This window comes from Chinchilla lanigera, unplaced genomic scaffold (genome assembly GCF_000276665.1).
Source record: "Chinchilla lanigera isolate Chin_1 unplaced genomic scaffold, ChiLan1.0 scaffold00070, whole genome shotgun sequence".
Taxonomy (NCBI): Eukaryota; Metazoa; Chordata; class Mammalia; order Rodentia; family Chinchillidae; genus Chinchilla; species Chinchilla lanigera.
In genome coordinates, this window is record NW_004955471.1 from 4593345 (window position 1) to 4611151 (window position 17807).

The 17807-nt window shown below is 34.5% G+C and overlaps 1 protein-coding gene and 1 pseudogene across 4 annotated transcripts in view; one reads left to right on the forward strand and one right to left on the reverse strand.

The window, feature by feature from the left end:
• The window catches only part of LOC102022691, a 30435-nt pseudogene extending 28747 nt beyond the window's left edge, over positions 1-1688 (forward strand).
• The window catches only part of LOC102018715, a 395385-nt gene that overhangs the window by 343000 nt on the left and 34578 nt on the right, over positions 1-17807 (reverse strand). The window lies entirely within an intron of this gene.

Consider the following 17807-nt stretch of genomic DNA (forward strand, 5'->3'; position numbering starts at 1 on the left):
GTGGACTGGTCAACTCTTGGAGAGCTAATGTTTGAGATGATGATTGGAGAGTCTCCATTTCATATTGCTGAGAATCCTGATACCCCTGATCAAAAGGCAATCACTTATCTCCTGCAATTTAAAGAAAGAAAAATTCACCGCACCATGTTTGTCTTCCTGTAGAAGCTGCAAGTGTCCTGCAGAGTTTTCTGAACAAGGAGTCAAAAGAATGATTGGGTTGTCATCCTCAAACAGGGTTTGTGGGTAGTGAGGACCATCAGTTCTTCCAAAACGTGGACTGGGACCTGATAGAGCAAAAGGGGGTGGTACCTCCTTTAAACCAAATATTTCTGGAGAATTCGGTTTGGATAACTTTGATCCGCACTTTACTAATGAACCTGTCCGGCTCACTCCAGATGACAAGGATGTTGTGCAGAGGATCGATGGGTATGAATTTGCAGATTTTGAGTATATCAGTTCTCTTTTGATGTATGAAGGATGGGTCTGATCCTCATTTTCCAACTGTGCATTCTGCTTATGGTGCCATTTAATGCACACAAAAACTTGTTACCACCCTAGATTCAAAGAACCATTTCTAACTTGTTTGGAAGCCAATTTCAATTTTTTGTACTTATATTTAGGTGTAATATTTGATTCTTATAATCTATATTAGATAATACTGAATTTTGTTGTTGTTGTTGATAGACTTGCTGTTTATGGTTGCACTTAAATAACAATGAGGCAGTTGCTTAATAAACAAACTTGTAAAGATTCCATTTGTTGAGTGGAGAAAGAATGTATATTATTTTTCTTGCTATGTATGATACAGGAAAATAATTTGCCTTTTAAGTAGAATGACTTAACTATGCTTGTTTCTCTCCAAACTATGTTACCTATACTTTTGGCACCCACTTTTGTAACCTTCAGGGAAATCCAAAAAGTAACAACAATGTTGAATAAATCGGCAGAAACCACATATATCATAGTTCTACCCCCTTAGTTAAGTCTGTTTAGTAAAATAACACATAAGATACATAGAAGAATTCTTTTCAGAGCAGAGTTTCTCAAACTACTTTTATTAAAATTGGTGGTTAGTTTATGAAAGAGTTGTCAGATATAGCATTCCTGTTTTAGTACTATTTTTTATGGAAAGGACTTTAAAAGTATCCATCATCATCTAAGTAAGTTACTACGATACAATCTTAGTACAATTTAATTTTAGATAAGCTATCCAGTTTTTAAGTTTAGAATGATTTAAAATTTGTAGGGATGTAATAAAATATATTTTGTCTTTGTTAGAGGCCCCATTTCATTAGAACTATAACTCTCCCAAAGCTTATATTCATATATTACCTTTTCTTCTAATAGCTAAGTTTGAAAGTAATGAAAATATAAAAGTAAAATGTATATATACAGTCACATGTTCAGTTTCCAGATGTACATGTTTCTCTTAATGCCTAGAATTTGTTTTAAAACAAAAAGCAGTATTCACAATATAAACTTATAGAGAATTCTGCAATGTCAGGAATATGTTTGTGAATTAGCTTTTAACTGTTACTTTTTCATGCAGGGTATTCAGAATGTACAGTAATCATACAGGCAGCTTGTTTAAAATGTTTATTACTGAGCCCACATTAGAATTCTTTTGGGCCTTTGGCCCTCATTTTGAGAAACACTTTCTTCAAGTTATTCCTTCGTCCTCCAGTTAAATAGTAGAAAGCATACCCGTGGTATAGAATCTTAAGATAGTAATCAGCAATTTACAACCTTAGGAATATTTTAAAGCAAATTTTAAATGAATGACTATGTTTGATATCGTCTCTGTTCCCCAGTTTTGTCAGCTTTCTAACAATGATATACAAGTGAGGAACATTTTTCTTTGATGAGGTCTTAACTGTTATTCAGAGTGGTCTGGTGTTTTTAAATTTATTAAGTAGGAAGATTTACTGTGGATATTTTATGCAGAATGGCATTACAAATATGTTTTTAACTGTCTATCTGAAGTTGTGAAGTGTCATACCATTTCTTTTCATGTTATACAAAAATTCTCTAAAAAGAGAATGAGGCAGTTTACAGAGAGAATTGTTGGCATTTTGTTGTTGTAGGCAATAATTTATTTTTCAAAAGCCTGTGGTCAGATCATTTTATGTATATGCATATGTATTAAATACTGTACATTTACTCCATAAATTTGTTTTGTTTTGATTTTTGTCATGTGGAATACTGCCTTGGTTATCATAATGTAATCTCCATTTCTGTACCTTCTTTTTCCATGTTAAAATCCTTAAAATAAAATATTTAATACACAAGAAAAGATAGCTGCAAATGCCACACTCTGAACTTGACCCTAGTTTCTAGGATACATCATTTTGAAAGCCTAAAATCTCTCCACTGATTATGATGGTGGAATTAAATTTTCAGTACTGAAACTGTACATTTTTAACTCAGAATAGTAAATGACCTGCTGAGCTGTGTTATCACTATTGCTGATCACTGGTCTTTATCATGAAGACAAGTTAAACTGGTTTTTGAAGAATTGCAGTCCCTGTGTGTAAATATTCTTTGGAAAACTATGAAAAGGATGAATAAGAGTATGGGAGAGCCTATAGATACATTTTAAGAGAGATAGCATAAGTGTACTTTTATAAATGTATATGTGCTGAGAATGTTGTAAGTGTTAGTATATTACACTGGCAAACTTTCCTGGTGATTGTTTTTTAAAGGCCACAACCTCACAGAGGAGAGATTTAATCAGGCTCATAGTATTGGTAGTTTCAGTAGCTGGCCAGAGGACTTCAAGACAAGAAAGTAATGGCAGAAAGGTGTGGTGGAGCAAGGGTGGCCGGGATGTAAAACAAGGGAGCAATGCCCAAGAGGGAGGGGCCAGGGACCAGATTTATATACAAGGTTATGCCTCCATGACCCAGCCAGACATTCCCAGAAGTGTACTTTACTAATTTCTCAGGCAGCTTCCAAACCAGTCAAGTCAACAATTGAGCATAAACATCTGATTCCACCCTTCTCAACTTGACATTCAAACACATCTCCTGAAACCATAGTTAATCTCCAAATAAAGGCACTTACAACTTCATAACTCTGCCTACACACAACCAAAAAATAGTAACCCCTTCCTCAAAGTCTCAACAGTTCCAGCATTGCTCAAAAGTGAAAGTCAATGTCTCCTCTGAGAATCAAGTCAAACTCTTAGCTGGGAATCTCTATAAAATTCAAAAAGAAAGTTATTTAATACCCAAATATAATGACACAGGATAGACATTTTCATTCCAAAAGGGATGAACAGAAGATAGAAAAAAAAAATCAGACCGAAGAGGACAAAAACCAACCAGGGCAAACATGAAATACTATACCTCCATGTTCTAGCATCCAGGGAACATGGTGGTAAGATGTGAGCCTCAAAGGACACACGGTCAGCTCCACTGTATGACCTTGCTGGTTGTAGCCCGCATGACCTCTCTCTGGTTGGCTATATTCACTCTCTGCAACTTTCGCTGGGGAATGGTCCATGTTCCTACTATCTTTGACTTCCTACACCTTCTACTTTATTCCCACAGTTTCAGACAGTTATCTCTCAGGGCCACACTGTCTGGTCTCTCCGGCGTTCCTTTGATATCTGTCTGAAAGTATTTATAACCTCACAACTGTTGCATTTTGCATGCCTGAACAACCAGTATCACCTGAATAATGCCAAAATCTGCAAACAGCTTGAACAGTAGCCAGATCCTCTTAGATCATGGCTGCAGCAACTTCTGATTACTGGATGGTGAAACAAATCCCAGGGAACCAGTTTCATAGGTAACCCTTACAATTTCTCCCACAAACCAGTTCCAAGGTGTGTGAACCATACGCTCAGATACAGTCACAGAAACAACCCCACTTCTCTGGTACCAGTTTTCTTCACTGATCAGCTTTCTTTTTGCTGATACAGAATACCCAACACTCACAATTTAAAAGAGGTGAATATGGCTCATGGTTTCAACGGTTTGAGTACATGCCTAGCTGGTTGGTTGAGCAAAGTATGGTTGAATGCAGTTGCTCACCTTGTGCAGGCTGGGAAGCAGAGCAGGAAATAATGTTCCAAGAGGAAGAGGCCGGAGACTAGATATAGTACTCAAGGTCATGCCTCCATGATCCACCCAGACACACTCAAAAGTATGCTTTACAAATTTCCCAGGGAGCTTCCAAGTTAATCAAGCTAACAATTAAGCACAACCATTGCAGAAATTTATTATTTTTAACTTACACATCTGACCTAAATTTAGTTATGTAAGCCTAGAAAAAAAAAAATCTATCTAAAATGAGTGTGAAAACCAACTCCATGTGTCACACACAGCCATGACTCAATTTCATTACCACTGTAAGTACCAAGAAAGATAACTCAACTATGACAGCATGGGTAAACTGTTAGTGATTATGACCTCAGAAAATAAATAATTTCAAAACCATTGTGAACTCTCTGCCAATTTAGAGGCTAGATTAACCACAACACCAACATATATCGCAGTTTCTGCCAGTAGTAAAACCAGAGTCAGAATTTGAAAGTTTACTTACTAGATAAATCATTTCTAAGGAGTCGTCTGATTTTCAATCCTGTCTTTAGTTCATTTTAAGTATAACATATCACACAAATAAGGTATAGTCAATGAGAAAAAAATTAAGTAGAGATAATGTATCAAATATTGCATCTCTTTAAAACTTAGATGAGCACACTTTAAAGTTATAATAAAATGGTATTTAGGATCAATTTTCTGAATAACTTACACATCACTTAGAAATGTTTGCTGTCAGAAGTTCCAGGATTTAGATTCCAGTATATGACATTTATGTCTATAATAGGATAATCTCTTTTTCCCACTCCTAAGCTGGGTAAGGTTACTCAACAACAGCAACACTTAAACAGAGACCAAGGATCATTAGTACAATACTAGGGAGAATTGACAACTGAATCACATATTACTGAAGGCTTAAAATATGTGAGTACTCTGGTATTGGTGCTAAGAGTTAAAAACAAAACAACTGACAAACTTGACCCTTTGGAACATTTTCTATAACTTTTCAACTGGGATAATTAAATTTTTTGCTGAGACTAAACTTAGAAAAGACTTCTGGATAATTTAAGCTACTTGAGATATTATATTTAAACCAAGAACTTTTAGAAGGAATATAAAAATCTCCATAGCGCATATACTAAAATATGCAAAAAACTTGTCATTATTACAGGATTAACTGGTGTTTGCATTTAACAATTCACAGGTATAAACAACTTTTATTACCATGACTATCCCTACTGCATTAGAAGTCATTTAAAGCCTAGATCATTTCTCTTTAATCACCTGTGCTTGCCATATTTTCATCCTTGTTCCTTCTCTCATTCTGAACAGTTTTGTTAGGGGAACTCATCTGCACCCAGGAATCAAGGAACTCCTGAGTTGCAGAACACATATTCAAATGCTTCCTGCACATATATTCAAATGCCTCCTCCATCTGGGATGAAGCTTCCAGTTGGCCTAATAAAAATATGAAATTTCACAACCAAAATAAATCTTCTTTGTATCTTTTCAAGGAAAACTATCAATTATTCTTTTCCAGCATCCTTTGGAGCACATCTGTAGTAGATAAAAGACAGCCCAAGTCCTCAAAAGTCCAAAGTTGTATTACAGCCTAATCCACAGAAAACCCAGAGCTCCAAAATGTGTGGTACTATATAAATAAAGGTGCTAAAATTAAAAGAACAGAAAGACAAACCACGTTACACTTATTAAAAAGAAAAAGTAGGGTGATTCTACTAATACTAGATAAAATATATTTGAGAAAGAAATATTGTAAGAAATAAAAATATCACTATATAATGATTAAAAATCACTTTATCAAGAAGATATAATACTCCTAAGTATATGCTTAACCTATCTCCAAACTACTTAAATTTTAAAAATGATAAAATTGCAAAGAGAAATCGGCAGCTACAGTTGGAAACTTTGATACCTTTTATAGTAGTAATTGATACAAAAAAGAAGAAAGCAGTAAGAATACAGGAGACTCAAATCACACTATCAAGCAACTAATCCAATTGATATTTATTGCATAAAAAAGAAACAAATTAATTTTAAAGTAAACAAATTTAGAGTATAATTGAAAAGCAGAGGAGAAATCAACAAAAGAGAAAATAGAAAAGCAATAAGGAAAAATCAATAAATTTAAAGGCGTGGTCTCTGAGAAAGTTAATAAAATTAATAAGCTGCTAGTCAAACTAATAAGGAAAAAAAAGTGAAGCTACAAATTACCAGCATAGTAAAAAAGTGACATCTCTACCGATTTTTCATAAAGTAACACATGTATACAAATTCAACAACTTAGAAAAACTGGCATTCTTTTTTTTTTTTTTTTTTTGGTTTTTCTCCGGTACCAGGAACCGAACTCACGACCTTGCATTTGCCAGGCAGGTGCTTTGCCGCTGAGCTAAATCCCCAGCCCCAAAACTGGCATTCTTGAAAGACACAAATTAGCGAAGCCCACTCAAAAAGAGATAGCCAGAATAGCCTTATATTTGTTTTTTTTAATTGGCTATGGAGTCAAAACTTTTTCATAAAATTCCAGACTCAGGTGGCTTCATTCATGAATTCAACTAAATATTTAAGGAATATGTAATATATCAAGCTCATAAAGAATCTTCCAAAAAGTAGGAAAAGCATCACAGTGCTGGATTTCAAATTATATTACAAAGCTACAGTGATTTAAAAAAAAAAAAATAGGTATGTGGATCATGGGAACAGAATAGAGGATGCAGAAACAACTCCAGGTACATTCAGCAAATGATCTTTGACAGAGAGGCCAAAAACACAGTGGAGAAAAGTAGCCTCGCTAATAAGTAATGCTGGGGAAATTAGCTATTCACATGCAGAAGATTCAATCTAGACACATATCTCTCACTGTGTACTAAATAGAAGTCAAAATGGTCAAAAGATTTAAATATTAAAACAGAAACAATCTACCGGGAGATAATACAGGTGAAACTCTTGAAGGCACTGGAGCCATAAGGACTTTCTGAACAGATCTCAGCTGTATAAAAAATAATATCAAGTATCAATAAGATAATGTCAACTTTAAAAGCATCTGTACAGCAAAAGATAAAACCAACAGCGTTAGCAACAAACCCATAGAATGGGAAAATTTTTTGCAGCTATTCCTCAGAAGAATATATAAATAATTCAAAAAATTAGATTACCCAAAGTAAAAAAAGTCAAAAAATGGGCCACAAATGAATGTGACACCTCTCAGAAAAGGAAGCACAAATGACCAATAAATACATTTAAAAATCTTCACTATTGCTGATCGTTAGAAAAATACAAATTGAAACAACACTGAGATTCCCAAAAAGAATGTCTATCACCAAGTAATCAAATAATAATAAGGCTGTGGAGGAAAAAGGAACACTTCTACACTGTTGGTGGGAATGCAAACTAATTCAACCACTATGGAAATCAACATGGGGTATCCTCAAAAAACTAAAACTAGAGATCCCATTCAGCCCAGCTGTTCCCTTGTGGGTATCTTACCCAAAGAGTTAAGGACAGCATACTACTGTGGTACATGCATGCTCATGTTTGCAGGAGAACAATTCACAAAAGCTAAATCTTGGAATCAGCTTACATGTCCATCAACTGATGAATGGATGAAGAATATATTTCTACACAGTGTAGAGGTACTCTGCCATGAAAAGGATAACTTTGAGTCATTTGTAGGAAAATAGATTTGAGACCATAATATTAAGTGAAATAATTCAGACACAGAAGCTTAAATATTGCATGGTTTCTCTTATATGAGAGCACAGATGGAGGGAGGGGAGATAGGAGAGGAAGGGGACAAAAAAGCTAAGTGTTAACATACGTGTACCAACTCCCCATGATGAATGCAATCATTATTTACAGCAAACATATAGTAATAAAAATTTTTCTGTAATTCTGTAATATTTCTGTAATTCTGTAATATTTTGAGATAACAAAATATAAAAATAAAAAATGAAATGTCACACTTTTTCTCACAATTGTCATTTAAATATCTGCCTTTGTCAAACACAAAGCCTTATCAACAGGATGCAAGTAAAATAAAGGCAAAAGAATGAGGACTAAAGACAAATATTGCCCTAGAATAGTTGTGTTAGACCTAAATGTCATATCTTTTTTTAAGTTTACTCTTGGTAAAACTTAATTCATTCACTTACACTGTGAAAGTACTTTCTTTAAAACATTCCTTTATACACTAGAATTATTTTCATTTTATTTGAGAGATGAGATTTACAAAGCTAGCAACGTTCTTTCATCTTTATTTGCTTGTTTGTTACATTCAGAATGCGTCTTTATAGTGATGCTTCAAAATATGTTATGCTCAAATCTGCTTCAGGTGTGTGATTAAATTACATTGCATATGTGTGTGATTTCTGATACTTTAAGAAGTTTCACATTCACACATTAACATTCTAATAAATAGTATAAATTTTGTGGTTGATAATAAATTGCACAACACATTTATTACCTTTATTAAAAATAGGTTCAGCCATTTATTTTTATCCTAAAATGGGATAGTACTGGAAGAATTAAGATTGAAAAGAAGTGTTATTACTTTCGAGGATGACCCCATGTCTTGTATGTCAGTTGGGTCATTCTTTGTACCTACCATTGCAGATCCAACCAGTTTAGTGTCGGTTCCAGCAGAAGTGTTCTGGTTTCAGTGATTAACAGCACTGTCATGTTACCTTTTAGAAGCACACTTCTTAAACCTGAGGTAATATTTGTATGTTTTTATCTATTAAAATTTCAAGAAATCTACACAAGCAAATAACTACAGTTGCAGACTTACATGTGTATGCAAATCTGTCCATTATGAAATTATTTATAATCACAAAAGTATAGAGAGCCCAAAAACTGAAGAATTATTAAGTAATGGTTCATAAACAAATGGAATATTATACAAAACTTAAGCACTGTTTTCATAAATGTTCAATGAGTGAGAAATATTTAAAATAATGAAAGAACAAGATAAAATACAAAGTGTGTTAATAGAATAATCCATATTCTATTACATATATTTCATATACAAACAAATATACATATCATGCATTCATTATTCAGAAAAACAGATATACACAAAATGATGAATGCTTATACTTAGATAATAATTACAGGTAATATTTTCAGCAAACTTTTTGCTACTTTTTTTCCAATTTTAATTAATAATATACCACTTTTTTGTACCAGAAATAGAACTCATGACCTTGTGTTTGCCAGGCAGACACTTGTGCCACTGAGCTATATCCCTGGTCTTGTATCACTTTTCTAAACAGGAAACAATGAACATTTCCACAAAGATATAAGTGAAATCTACCACTTTCAAGTTTCAACAATGGAGAGAGAATTTTGAATAAGTACATAAAGCTGAAAATAAGAAATGTCTTCTAAAATAGCATGGAGTTCATAACTCCATAACACATTAAGATGTGTTAATAGAACACATCTTAATTCCCCTTTTCATACTCTTTCTCTACCCGTTTTTTTCCTCTCTTTTCATCTCTTAATCCTCTTCCAGGTTGAGAGAGATCTGTCTCCCTATTTCCTGTTATCTATTTTCACTTTGCTCACTTATAATTTGGGTTTCTCGGATAGGAGAAATCATGTGATATTTAAGCTTCTGTGCCAGATTTATTTCACTTAACATTATCATTTAAGGTGCATCCATTTTCCTATAAATGACTCACATTAGTCTTTTGCTATGGCAGAATAGTAGTCCGTTATATGTAAATATCATGTTTTCTTCATCCACTCATCTGTTGATAAGTATACAGGCCACTTTCAAGTTTTAGCTATTATGAATTGTGCTGTTATAAACATGGGTTTATGCATCACTATGGTATGATGTCCATACCTCTGTAGAGAAGATACCAAGAAGGGGACTAGCTGGGTCAAATGAAATTTCTAGTTTTACTTTTCTGAGGACTCTATCTACTGATTTCCACAGTGATTGTGTCTGCTTACATTCCCAACAACAGTGTAGAAGGGATTCTTCTCCCTCTGTGGCCTCATCAGCATTTCTCATTTGATTTCTTGATGATGATTACTCTTTCTGGGATAAGAAGGAATCTCAGTGCTGTTTTAATTGGCATTTTTCTAATGGTCAGTGATGCTGAGCACTTCTTTGTGTATTTATTGGTCATTTGTATTCTTCTGTGAAGTGTCTATTTCACTGACACATTTTTTGATTTGGTTTATTATAGGTGGTCTAATTTTTTGAGTTCTTTGTATAATCTAGATATTAGTCCTCTGTCTGAGGAAATATTAGTCCTCTGTCTGAGCCAGAAAAAATGGTATTTCCATTCTGTAGCCTATCTTTTCATTTCCTTGGTCATTTCTTTTTCTGTGCAGATTTTGAATTTGATACAATCCTATCCTATTGATTCTTGATACTGTTTCTTGTGCAAGGAGGATTTCATTCAAAAAGTAATTGCCTACATCTATGACTTCAAGAGTTTTATCTGTTTTATTTTCCACCAGGTTAAGTGTTTCTGTTTTAAGTTCTTTGATGTAAGGTTTTATTTTACTTTAGTACATATTGAGAGATATGGGCCTAGACTCAATGTTCTGCATATGGATAGCGAGTTTTCCCAGCACCATTCAGCATTTTAAAGGAAGCAATTTTTAGGAATGGAATTTGTTTAAAGGACAGCAATTAATATGAAAAAAAGCTTGAAAGCAGATTAAATGGAGAAGTCCTTAAGACCTAAGATTGACCATCCTAGGAAAGGAAAAAATTAAATGACACAGATTTTGCATCATCCAATGAAGAAATAACTAATGGTCAGGGCTAGCTAGGAATAAAATGAGATTCCTCATTGGACATCAAGTTCTCCCTTTCACACAAAAGAACCTATAGGATAACCACTTTGAAATCTGTCACTGTTTTAAATATACCCTTCTTCATCTTGTCTCAGAGGAGCTAGACATTAGATGGGTATTTAAACTAGCTGTACTCTAATGAGGCCTATTGCTGAGTTATAAACTATACTTCTCACGTTTCTTTTTACAACAAACTAAAATCAAGTTCATGTACCATCATTCAGTAGCAAGTTAGTGTTTCTGCTCAGCCCTTTCACTACTCACTAATATTCCCACAGAGGGGAGGGGACAGACAGGAGTTCTTTCAAATGACCAGTTTCTGGGCATGTTAACAAGATGATTCCATTCATAGTTCAACACCACTAGCCAAACAGCAAATTGCTATTTTGTGCATTGCTCTCCATGCTTTATCCCTGTTATCTACTTCTCTTTGCATTTCATGGTTCTTGTTTGGTGACTAACATTACAATTAAAGATTTGTAAAATAGTTATCATCCCAACTGCCTGAAAGGGTAAATTTATAACAATAATATCATACTGCTGTATAAGCTTAGATCTAACTTATAGTTCTGATTTTATCATAATTGAATAAACATCATACAACTGACTGGTCTTCTCTTCTATTATGATGTTAGAGGTAAATATCATTCATTGTAAGAGAATCATCTGGCTTCATCATTATAAATTTCTGGATAAGTTTCTCACCCAGAGAGTTTATTGACAGAAAATAGCCTACATTGACCAGGTGAAATTTTTTATAGGATTATTTTATAATAGTCACCCAAAGAGTTTAGCACAAAAGAATGCAAAAAAAAATCTGTCCACACACTAAAGACCAAAAGAATCCAACTGAAGGCCTGGATCCCATAGCAATCTCCTACATGAGTCCAGCTGAAAACCTAGAGCCCATAACAATGCCACCTATGAGTCCAACTAGAGGCCAAAAGGCCACGACAATGTCTCATGCAAGCCTGCTTCAAGGATCTGTGCTAAAAAGGCCCCAAAGTCAGTGGTGGAAGCTAGAAAATTAGTGCCAGTGGGGTGAAGGATCTGTGCTAGTGGGCTGAGGGATCTGTACTGGAGCCAAGAAGCAACAATCAAAGTAAGAAGCAGAGCTCTCTCAAAAAGTACCACAGCTATCCTCAGTGACAACGAGGTCCTGAGCACCTCCAACAGTGAGAACAGTCAGGTCCACATCAAGAAAGCCAGCATAACAGGCTCTTCCAGGAGAACCAACAGCACTCAAGAGTACCAATATCTCCCTAACAGCCTCTCTGCTTCTCCAGTCCTCCTGGGTGGGCCTCCTACACCCAGCACCACACTGGTTCTGTTCAGCTGGGTGTTACAAGTTGACCACCGGTTATCAATCCACCACAGCATCCAAGGACTAGGGTACCCACAGGGTGTCCTGGAGCCCATCCACTCAGAGGAACAACTGTACAATGTTGCTAAGTTATGACATTTTGCAGATTAGTTACATCAAGTGCATTTATGATATTTTCATGTTAAAATGGATTTATCACAATGCAACCCACCCTCGTCAAAGAGATCAATGTAGTGACATTGACCCTGGATATCCTAGAATATTTTTATTGTGATAAAAAACATAACATAAAATTGTACAGTTTTCATGTATAAAGGTACAGTTCGATAGTGTTAAGCATTAGTCTAGTTGTGAAACACATCTCCATGGGGCTGGGAATTTAGCTCAGCAGCACAGCGCCTGCCTCACAAGAGCAAGGTTGTGAGTTCGGTTCCTGGTAAAAAACAAAAAAAAAAAAAAAAAAAAAAAAAGACACACATCTCCATGACTCTTTCATCTCTTACAACAGAAACTCTATACAAAGTAAACACTTCCCCCTTGTCCTAGATTTAGTCCCTGGTAACTAGCACTCTTCTTTCTATTTTTAAGAATCTGATCTTTGCACATATTTTCTCTAATTGTCTTGTACTCCCAATATGTCTCTGAAAACAAGGAGAAAATGTAGAATAGTGTTTCAGTTCTCAGCCTTTTTAGAACAAATTAGTCATTATTCAAATATAAGGTTTCTCTAAATGTCATAGTACATAATATCTTAATGTTACTACAACTACATAAGCAATTTAAATAACAATGGTCATTTCTTATTCTTGTAAAGTGATTTTTAGAAAAATGTAGAAGGCATTTAAGTTGATTTTCTTTTCCAGTTTTGTTCAAATACAACAAGAATATAATTAGTTGAACAGGTTGACTAACTATAATATATATCACCTCCTCGATGTGAAAAACCCAATAACAAGCTTGAAGTAAGATAAAAAGCCTTACTTCCCTTAAAAAATTACATTCAGAATGATGAAGTAAAAGACCTTTGATTTTCTCTTTTTTGGAGAAGGAAAGTATTTTTTAAAAGAAAGGTTAAATGCACATATTTTTAATTAAGCAAGTTAAGATATGGGAATAACTAGAAGACATTTGTTTTTCTCACTATCAAGTAATCACTTCCACATTATTGAACAGTTTGAGTTTGACCATTTCAATGCCATTTATTAATGATACTGGAAGTAAGTCAACATTTTTCTTGAGTTCTTTTTGCTTAAAGGAAATAAAAGAATGTAAGAATTCAGTTTGGGCAATGAAATTACACAAATATTTCACTTTAGATAATTCTTCCTTTTGTGAAAGTGTTTACTTTCACTTTAGATAATTCTTCCTTTTGTTTTCTTTCATCTGACCCCTAACTTCAAAGTTTCTCACAGAATTCTTGATTTTACACATATTTTTGAAATTGATTAAATACAAAATTATCTCCAAATGAAGTGCCTCCAAAAACAAACACTTTACAAAATGGCCCAAAATATTAGAACCAGCTCAAGAAAAACAACTTAATTTCTTAAAAAGAGGTAAAGCCTGAAGTTTTCAAGGTCAACAAATGTGAATCTACTATAGTGATAACCTAGCAAATCATCCATTGTACTTCATCACGATCTTCATTTGTTAATTAAGAGACAGAAAAATAAATGAATCCCCAAAATTACAAAAACTTACTAAATAGTCTGAAATAAAACAATAACCTTTTAATTCCCAATTTTATAATGTTGTGATGGTTGACTGATTGTGTCAACCTAAGTAAGTAACACCCAACTAAACTGGCTCGGCATATTTGCAGGTGTGGAAGACCCACTCTAGGGAGGATTATCACCACAATGCAATAAAAGGGAAACTAAGAAGGAAGTATTGCTCTGGTCTTCAGAGGAGCCCCAGTCTTCACTTTCCCCTTGGACGTCACCTTCTGGCTTCCAGCACAGACTCTTCAGCCCCGGCACCAACCTTTCCACCTTCCACCATACCTTTTGCCCTTCTGATACGGACACTATACTGAGCTCCAGGTCTTCAACTGGGTCTTTAGGATCCCCAGTGCACAGACAGAACTTTTGCACTCTTCCACACCTGATGTTGTGGGAAGCCATTGTAAACCAATCTTGGCAATTCTTATATATCTGTAAATCTTGTATTAAATCTGTTTCTCTAGGAAGCACTGATTGATACAAATGTTCTTTTCCTTGAATTCTATTTGTCAGCACAGGTCATGAATTCACTATGTGTTTTATAGAGCTTCTAACCAAGCTTTTAACCAAATTGACTCTGGTGCATATTTGCCAATTTGTCAGAGGCATATATTTTAAATTATACTGTGCTTGCAAAAATTGAAACAAAGCAACATATTACATAGCTTCAAGTTCTTCCCATTCATCTCACTATAAGTTTCGATATTAGCCAAGATAATGATGTTCACTAGGAAATACAGTAACAGCTTTAAATACCTATATGAAAAATACCCACTCATTCAAGGATTAAGAGCATTTTAAAAAACACTGTGCCAGGTGGTGTTGGTGACACAAAGATAGGTAACTATTCCTTCCCTTATTTGATTTTTGATCCTTGCAGTATAAAAAAAACTACATTTTATAAATCCCATAAATAAATACCTCAACAAAAGAAAGCCATATGTGACAAACACACAGATAACATTATACTGAATGAGAAAAAGTTGAAAGCTCTTTTTTATGATCTACACCACACACACAAAAAGAAAGTGCTAACTTTAACCACTCTTATGAATAATAAGATTCATAAGCACCAGAAGTCCTAGTTAGACCAATTAGGAAAGAGAAAGAAATAAAAGAATAAAGGGTACTCATTAGAAAGAAGCAAGTCAAATTTTCCCTACTTTTAGATGACATAATTATATATCAATAAGCTGTTAGAACTAATAGACAAATTCATTAGAGAATATAATATCAATATTTAAAATCACATATACCACAATGTATTAGTTGAAAAAGAAATAAACAATCTCCTTTAAAATAGCAAATAAACAAATAAATACATTTGAATAAAGTTAATCAGTGAGGTAAAGATCTCTATGAAAACTATAAAACACTAATGAAAGAAAATAAAGGAGACATACACACAAAAGGAAGGACATTCCATGTTCATGGACAATGAGAATGCTGTTGAAATATTAGGCTACCCAAAGCAATCTACAGATTTAATGCAAATAATCAAAATTCCAATGGTATTTTTTACAGAAATGGAATAAAAAATCATATGTAATCATAAAAGACCACAAATAGTCAAAGCAATTCAGTGCAAAAATAACAAAAATGGGAACATCAAAAGACATGCTAAAAAGCTATTGAAATCGAAAAGTACATCCTCAGCATTAAAATACACATAAAAAACAATGAAGTAAAATAAATAACCCAAAAATATATCTGTGCATCTACTGAAAATGATTTTTTTTAAAGTGTCAAGAACAAGCACTGGGAATAGGACAATCAAATGAGGCTGTGACATTCACATGCAGAAGATTGAAACTAGGTCCCTATATATCACCATATATAAAAATCAAATCAAAATGGATCAAGAAGTAAATATAGACCATAACTATGAAATTAATAGAAAAAACATAGGGGAAGTACTTTAGGATATTTGTGTGGCAAAGAGTTCATTTAGACATGACCTCAAAATCACAGGCAAACAAAAGTTAAAATAGACAAAGGGAGTATTATATCAAACTACTGTAAGAAATTTCTGAACAGCAAAGAGAACAATCTATTAAAAGAAGCAAATACAACAAGGGGTTAATATCCATAATATAAACAACCGAACAGGAAAAAAATAAATTGTTCAACTTTAAAATGAGTGGGGCAGGGCATAAATCTCAACAGCACAGCACCTGCCTAGCTGACAAGTGCAAGGTCATGAGTTCAGTTCCTGGTACAAAATAATAAAATGAAATAAAATAAGCAAATGAGCCAGATTTGATGATACATTTCTCTAATTTCAACATTGGGAGAGATTGAGGCTGGGAGATCATGAGTTCTAATCTAGCCTGGGCAATTTAATGAGACCCTGTAAAGGAAAAAATAAGCAATGTCATCCAGTTCCTTGCATGTTGTCACAAATGATGGCATTTCTTTCATTTCTTTGTTACTTATAACTGAATATATATATATATATATATATATATATATATATATATATACATAAAATCACATTTCCTTTATCCATTCATCCATCAGTAGACATTTGTTGACCACTATGAAGCAGCTCTGAGCAGGACTTAAATTAACCAATTGGCTTTTCAGGTTTAGTTGTGAGTCTGTCCAAGGCCTGGGCTCCTTGTCTGGAAATGGATGGTGGACTCATAGTAAGTGAATCTTTGTGAGTCACTGATCCCTACTGAGGCCTGTAAGATCGGGTGAAGCTGTGAAGCCTCAAAGGCTAAGACAAGATCCCAGCCAAGGACACCTGGATCCAACCTCAACTAGATAAAGACTGCAGCCTCGGGCATTTCACTCCTGGGTGGATTAACTTAATACCTTACTTGGAGAAGTCCTTGAGCAGTCTCACCCTTCTTGAGTATTCTTTTCCCTTCTTCTGATAATTAAGTAAGTATAGGCCACCCAGAGAAGGTCTAGGTCTTATCTCGGAGAGAATCATGAATTCCCACATAAGAGGGCTTTGGTCCTCCTGAAGCCCCGAAATTATTCCATTTGCCTCTTTTTATTTAGCCTTCACTGTACACTTGTTTGTGAGATTGTGGACCAGATCACTCCACAATAACTAAGGGATATTACTAATGACATATTTAAGTTGATTCAATCTCTTGGCTATTATGGATATTGCTAAAATCTCTTTCCTTTCTTTGGATTTATACTCTGTAATGTATTATTAGGTCATACAGTAGTTGTATTTCTAGGTTTTTTTAGGAAACATCTATTATTTTCCATGATGATTGTTCTACTGTACATGACTACAAACAACATTGTGTTAATTAAAATAAGTGAGGCACAGAAAGATAAATATCTTATGGTCCCATAAATATGTGAAAACTAAAATAATTTTATTTCACAGAAGTAGAGAGTAGAATACGGGTTACCAGAAACTGGAAAGAGTTGATTAATGAGTACAAAAAGTTATATAGGAAGCAAAATACTATACTGAGTTTAATTCAAATATATATAGGCAAGATCCAACATGGCTGAATAGAGGAGGAGTCATGTTAGGCTCAGGGAAGATCAACTAAAAACACAAGAAACTGTAAGCAGGAGAAGACCATACACCCTGATATAGAAAATCAATTTGAAAGAAAATATTTGTAGATCACACAAAAGATACACGTAGGAATTATAAAAAGAGAAAACTGTCTGCCAGGGCTGGTCCACAGGGCCCCTACCCTCGCCAACCTTGGGAACAGCCCTCTTGAGAACTTCCCAAATAGCCATGGTGAACCATGGAGCATGGTAGAGCCTATCCTTCTAGGATAAACTTAGAGTACATGGGCCCTTTCATCATACTGTCTTCTCTCCAACCACTGAGGAGAGTACGGTGCAGCAGGATCTTCACCATACCACATTAGTAGTGGAAGTGACACCCACCTC